General features: G+C 28.5%; 1 long non-coding RNA gene across 1 annotated transcript; it reads right to left on the reverse strand.

Annotated features, from left to right (window-relative positions):
- Positions 1-2,443: 2,443 nt before the first annotated feature.
- LOC120087341 (uncharacterized) lies at positions 2,444-4,185 on the reverse strand. The gene is made up of 3 exons (XR_016532513.1): positions 3,505-4,185; positions 3,381-3,411; positions 2,444-2,746 (listed from the first exon to the last, which is right to left on the reverse strand). It is a non-coding gene; the product is annotated as an uncharacterized LOC120087341 (long non-coding RNA).
- Between the last annotated feature and the right edge of the window lie 2,138 nt (positions 4,186-6,323).

The raw sequence follows: 6,323 nt of genomic DNA on the forward strand, positions 1-6,323 counted from the left end.
TGGTTGTTACTTAACCAAAATCAAATATAACTCATTTGGATTAAACAAACTATAAAATTAACTTTTATACATGTTAAGTCTGTAGAGAAAACATAATTTGATGTTTTCAATCTAATTTAAAGTTTCTAAAAATGATTTAATCTACACAATTAATTAATAATAATAATAATAATAGTTATTATTATTATTTAATGTTTTGATATTCAAGATTGTTTCACTTTTTCACGACATTATAAACATCCAACAAGCTTTGCTCAAATCATCTTGTTCAATGTAAAGGCTAAGGTTAAAGTTAAACTTAAATTCCAAAGGCTTAAATGGGTGGTTATGATAAATGTGACTATTAATTATTAGATTTCATATGAGATGCTTAAGATTAATTTCAAGTGGATTTTGATTATATAATTTATTGTACATAATATATATTTAATCAAAACTCTAACTTTGAAATTGATATCACAAATTTTATGTCAGCCGACTTATGCTCCTAGCAACTAATTTATATAACATACATGGAACATAATATAATTATTCTCGACAAAATTAACAAACAAAAAAAAGGGGAAAATAGAGTGGTGTTTTGCTATATAGAGATCAAAATTAGAGATTTAAGAACATATAACTTAATTAAAAGTATTTAACATTGTTAATCACTATATACTTTTTGTCACATGACAATTTTTTTAATCAATCCATGATTTCATTGAATCATTTGAAAAAAAAAAAAGTGTATTTTGATTAAATCTTAAATACTATATGGGATACATATTTTGAAAATAATTTTTTAATCAATATTTTAAAATTGATCTAATCTTAATTAATTTATTATTTTTAATCTTTAAGAATTGATTTTCACCGAAGTACTGGGGAAAAAAAGCATCGGAAGTTCGAATTTACATGCCTATCTTTAGAGTGAAATTTTATTTATTGAAAAAATAAAACATTTACTTAATTGGGTTAATGTAAAAATTGCCTACCCTTTCAGATTTATCCATGCCAACCATCTTCTAGTTCTTCATATAGTTAAAAATTAATGCATATCAATAAATAATAATCTGAAGACAATTTTATAGTGGATAAAAACAAATATTAGATTTTGGAAAAAGATAATTTAAAATATTACCATTAAATAGATCATGTAAATCAATGTAGTTAAAAAGATACTTTAATTAATACTTTAATCAGTTCTACCAACAACCGAAAACAGTTAAAACTTTTTTTAATCACTTTTAACATCTTTAAAATGAATGCCACACAGCCAAGTCAAACCGCTAACTAAGGTGGAAATCAAAATAAAGTAGCATCGAGAATTGAGATGCTTTCATTGTTCAGAATATTGCAAAAAGGCCTACTTTCTTTTCTCTCTAATTCTTTGTATTGTTCCATCTTCTACTCCCATCAATACCCTTGTTTTTTAAAACAAATTGTAAAATACTAATAATAATATGTTTTACAAAGTTATTTGAAGATTTTCAAAACAGGCCAAAAGTAGACTATTAATTTGGTAGTCACACTGCTTAACCATAAATTTTATAAATACTTTTAAACTAAGATCACGTTTACTCGTAATTAATGTTGTATGAATAATATCACAATCGATATCAAAAAATACATAACCCTTAGAGAATCTGAATCTGACGACTCTAGAACAGATTATATTACTTATGAAAGTAACACCTCGCCCACAAGATCCAACAGATTGTATTCCCGTGAAAATAAACCAAGCTTAAACAATGTTTGTGAAAAAAGTTTTTAAATGCATTTCGAAAAATAGACATATTTATACACTATATAAAACCATTCAAATAGTCATCTATCTCATTCAAGTTGGTTAATCATGGAAAGACGTATTCATTAAGGAAATAATACAACTCTACATAAATGATAATATGCTAACAAAAAAAAATTGAATTTATTTTTTTATGGATAAAAAGTATAAAAAGATGAATACAACCTATACTTTATTATAGTAGATTATTTTAATTTGGATTATAATCGTATGTAGTTTGTCCCTAACGTCCCTTTACTTGTTTGAGAAGATTAAAAAACCAATCTAATTCAGTTTTTTTTTTTAAAACAAGAAGATATAATTAAGCATTTAAACACCAAAGCATCTCTAAATTTATCAAATACAAGTCAATTTAATAACTTATATAGTACAAACTAATGAACTTCCTAAACTATGACTAATACAATTAAACAATATTTTCTTAATATTGATGAGTAAAGATTAAGAAATTACACATTCAAGTTACATATTGGCTTAGGAAAAAAAAAAAAGAATCACATATTATTAAAAAATATATATATCAACATTGGCCTCTGTTAGATTGTTTTTTAAGGCAATTAAGGAATAAAATTACAAAAGGTAAATTGAAACTTTCAAATTTTAGTAGTAATCAAGTAAAAAGTAAAAAAGTGAAAAAGTGAAAGACCACTGAGATTATAAATTAAAATAGTAATTTAAAATAAATTGGAGAGAGAATAAATACATTGGTTCCCTACGACTGTGATTGTGCAGAGAATTATAAGGCCAAAACCCTAGAGGAGCTCCAAAGCTTGAAGAAGATCACATCAGATCTTCATAGGCTCAAATTCCAATACCAAACACAACCCCTCCTTTCAAAAATATTTTCGCCGGCGGCGGGAGTAGAAACAAGCACGTGCCGCCAAGCGCCGCCGTGGAAGACCGACCGGAAAACGCACGCGCCGCCCGAGGAGTGGGTAATAACGGAAGCATCTTGGGCTGGCATAGAAAAAGCTTAAACTCTTTTGTCAGTGGACAATGATGAGGGCTGGCTGCGTAGTATTCAAGGCTTGGGAAATTGGGTAAAAATGAGATTGATTTTTCAACACAATTTTTTTTATTTAAAGAAAAAAGAAACCCAAGCGATTTAACCAACCAAACACAATGATAATAATAATTAAAAGTAAAATTAAAAACGAGGGACAGACAAAGCATGCATGAAGGCCATGAACATACCGATGAAATAATGATCTAAAAAAAGAAAAATCTTCGCTAATTATTGTTGGCCTTATGATAACAAATCATTCTCGCAAAACCCACAACCCTAAAAGGAAAATTTATTTATTTATTTATTTTGCAGAAATCAATTGTGAAAGTTAATTATTTCAATCATATATATACCTTCATCATTTTGGCCCCATGAGCTGGAAAAAAAAAGAAGAAAAAAAGAAGAAAAAAAAACAATCACTTCATTTTCTATACTACTTTTCCACTCACTCATAAAAGAAATCTAGAGTTTTGAGATTTGGGATTTGACCTAATGTTTCTTCAAACCTAGTAAGCCTTGATAGAAACTTTTTAGGGTTCTTTTTTCCCTTCTCCCAATTAAAAAAAAACAGAGATCAAATCAAACCTGAGAAAGAAGAAACCTCCATGATAGTGGGCTGTGGAAAAACAGTATGATGAGAGATCTTCAGAGAAGCAAAAGACAAGGACAATAAACAAATTGATAATAATGATGGGGGTTATTTATTTACCTTTGGAGTTGTATTTTTCAGCAGAGAAAATAAAAAAGAAGAAAAATGAAGATGATGAAAGAAAAAAGCATCATGAGGGTTGTAACAAAGAGAATCCAACAGAGCTCAGTTGGCAGTATGCCCACCTCCCCATATTATAAAAGAAAAGAAAAAACAAAGGAAAAAATAAACTGAAGCAAAGATTTGAAAGGGGAGGTGGACAGAATGCCAATAAACTCTATTGGGAAATCCTTTGCTAAAAAAAAACAAACCCACATGAAATTAGGTCTTGATTATGGCTTCTATGAACTTGAAAACTTCAATAAGAATCCACCATGGAAGTGATCTGAGAAACCAACCAAGACAAACCCATAAGCCCTAAAGAGAGAAAAATGATGGAAATGAAAGAATACAGGCAAAGGGAAGGAGATGGGGTTGTATTTAAGATGGAAAAAGAAGTGAATATACAGTAAGCAATTGAGAGAGAGAGAGAGAGAAATAAAATAAAAGAGTTATTAATTAATATGACAGAGGTGCATGAAGGATGAGAGAGAGGAGAAGGGTTTGTTTGTTGTTCTTTTTTTTTTTTTAAAAGGGCAAAGAAGAGAGGGGTTTAATGGGGAAATGGATTTGATTGGTGGCTTTGGGGTGCAAATTGGAAAATGAGAAGAGGGATCAAAGAGATAATGATGAGAGTGAGAGGGGGTTTTGTTTTGGTTACTTTTCTGCCAAATATACATTCTTATTTCTTTCCTCCATCAATCTGTCTTTTCTTTCTCCATTGCTAGTTTTTCTTTTCTTTTCTTTTCTTTTTTTCTCAATCTCAAATTGCTCAACAACTAAATTATTAAGGCCACTACCCACCTCTCCAACTAGAAACAACCATTTTTGTTTCATCTGATGCCTCTCTATTAAAACCCTACAAATTTTAATTACTTTATTATTATTACTCCACTTTATTTGTTGGGTTCTTCATGTTTCTACTTTAGGAGTTAAGTTTTTTTTTTCCTCATGTAGTTTGAGATTTCTAAAAATTGAACTCATAGGTTTAGTTTGAATCAAGATTAGATCAAATCCATTATAAACCAACACATTAAACATAAGTTAGCCCATTCGAAGATAATTTAGTGGATAAAGATATCAATTATTATTTATCATTTTAAAAGATTGTTTGTTGAATCTCTAATTCCACCAATAATTTTCATAATGGTCGAACAAAAAAAAATTAAATCTGTGTAACAGACACATTTTTCAAACAAATTTGTTCATTTCCATTCTCTAAGCCTATAATCAAGTTGAATTTGTCACTAGGGTTTATGTTTAGATTTTAAAAAGTGTATATATCAGAGAGATTTAAACTTATTTAGTTCATTGAGACAATCTAAACTAGTTTACTAGTCATTTCTAAGTTTAGAAATTTAAGACTAATTAACATTAATAAAATTGTTGAGAAATATATAAATGATTTAGTTTTATCATTCACCAAAAAGAAAGAAAATACTTTTAAAAATTTACAAATGTGTTAATAATAGTGCTTGAGTATCAATATAAATATGAAGAAAATATATTATTATCTAATTGATATTTTAAGATGTAGAAAGTAAGATCAAATACTACTTTGATAATTGCACTTTTTAATATTAGCTCATTTTTATCATGGTGCTTTCAATGGTTTATTTTATTCAATGCACTTTTAAATTTGGTACTTTTTAATCATTGTACTTCCAAAATATTTATTTTAATATTTTCTTTCAAAATATTAATTTTAGTCCTTGCACTTTTAATTTTGATTAATTTTGATCGTTGTCTCCTATAAAAAGTGACTATTTTGGTCACTTGAAAATGAAATGAAAGTAAAAATGAAGAATAATTTATATATATTTTTTTAAATGTAGATCGAAATGAACATATTCGAGTACATGAACCAAATTAAGGAACTTGAGTTAGAAATACAATGACAAAATTGAATATTTCAAAACTAGTATCTGAAGATAATAATAAACAAGATCTCCAAGAAGAAAAACATTGTGGTGAATCTGATCGGTGCTTGCCTTTGGTGTTTATGGTTGGAAAGGAACAACAAAATCTTCCAAGATAGAAAGAAACCTACTGGACATCTCTGGAAAGATATAATCTATTTTGCTGCCCGATGGAATACTAAATCTAATCTTTTTAGAAACTACAATATTGCTTCTATATCACTAAATTGAAAGACTTTCCTCTAACCTCTCCCTTTTGTAATATCTTTGGGACTCTTACTCTTGTGGAATTGGAGCGTGATTAGGACGTTAAGGATGTGTCAATCTAGTTGAGATGTTCGAATACATCTCTTGATCCCTTGACTTTTAATACTCCGTTAAAAAAAATAACAAATAAACAAGAAGAAGAAGAAAAAAAAAAAAAACACTTAAATATAGTGTGTGTTTGTAGGGTGGAGTGGAAAAAGAAGAGAAATGATGGGAATGCATTTGTAGGTCATATCCCTCCGCGCCTGATGAATGGTTTTCAACGGTTATGTCAAAAAAACAAATAATTATTAACTTCACACCAAACTCAATGTCCGTATCTCTATAAAGTTATTTTATTTTACTTACTTTGTGCAAAACTGCAAAGCCAAAAAGAAAACCACTTTTTACACGAAACACACAAACTACCCCTCATTCCCCCTAGGGTTTTTCATTGAAGCACCATCTAACTTTTTTCATACTCCTGGTTGACATTATATTTTATTCTCAGCAATAAAACAATTTTGTTACTAGTTTTAGAATACCCTTATATTTTGTCTTTGAATCACATCATTTCTTGTTTCATTTTTCTTTTAGGTAAATAAGCTTTATGTG

Source organism: Benincasa hispida, chromosome 9, assembly GCF_027475165.1.
Source record: "Benincasa hispida cultivar pf3 chromosome 9, pf3_genome.v1.1, whole genome shotgun sequence".
NCBI lineage: Eukaryota > Viridiplantae > Streptophyta > Magnoliopsida > Cucurbitales > Cucurbitaceae > Benincasa > Benincasa hispida.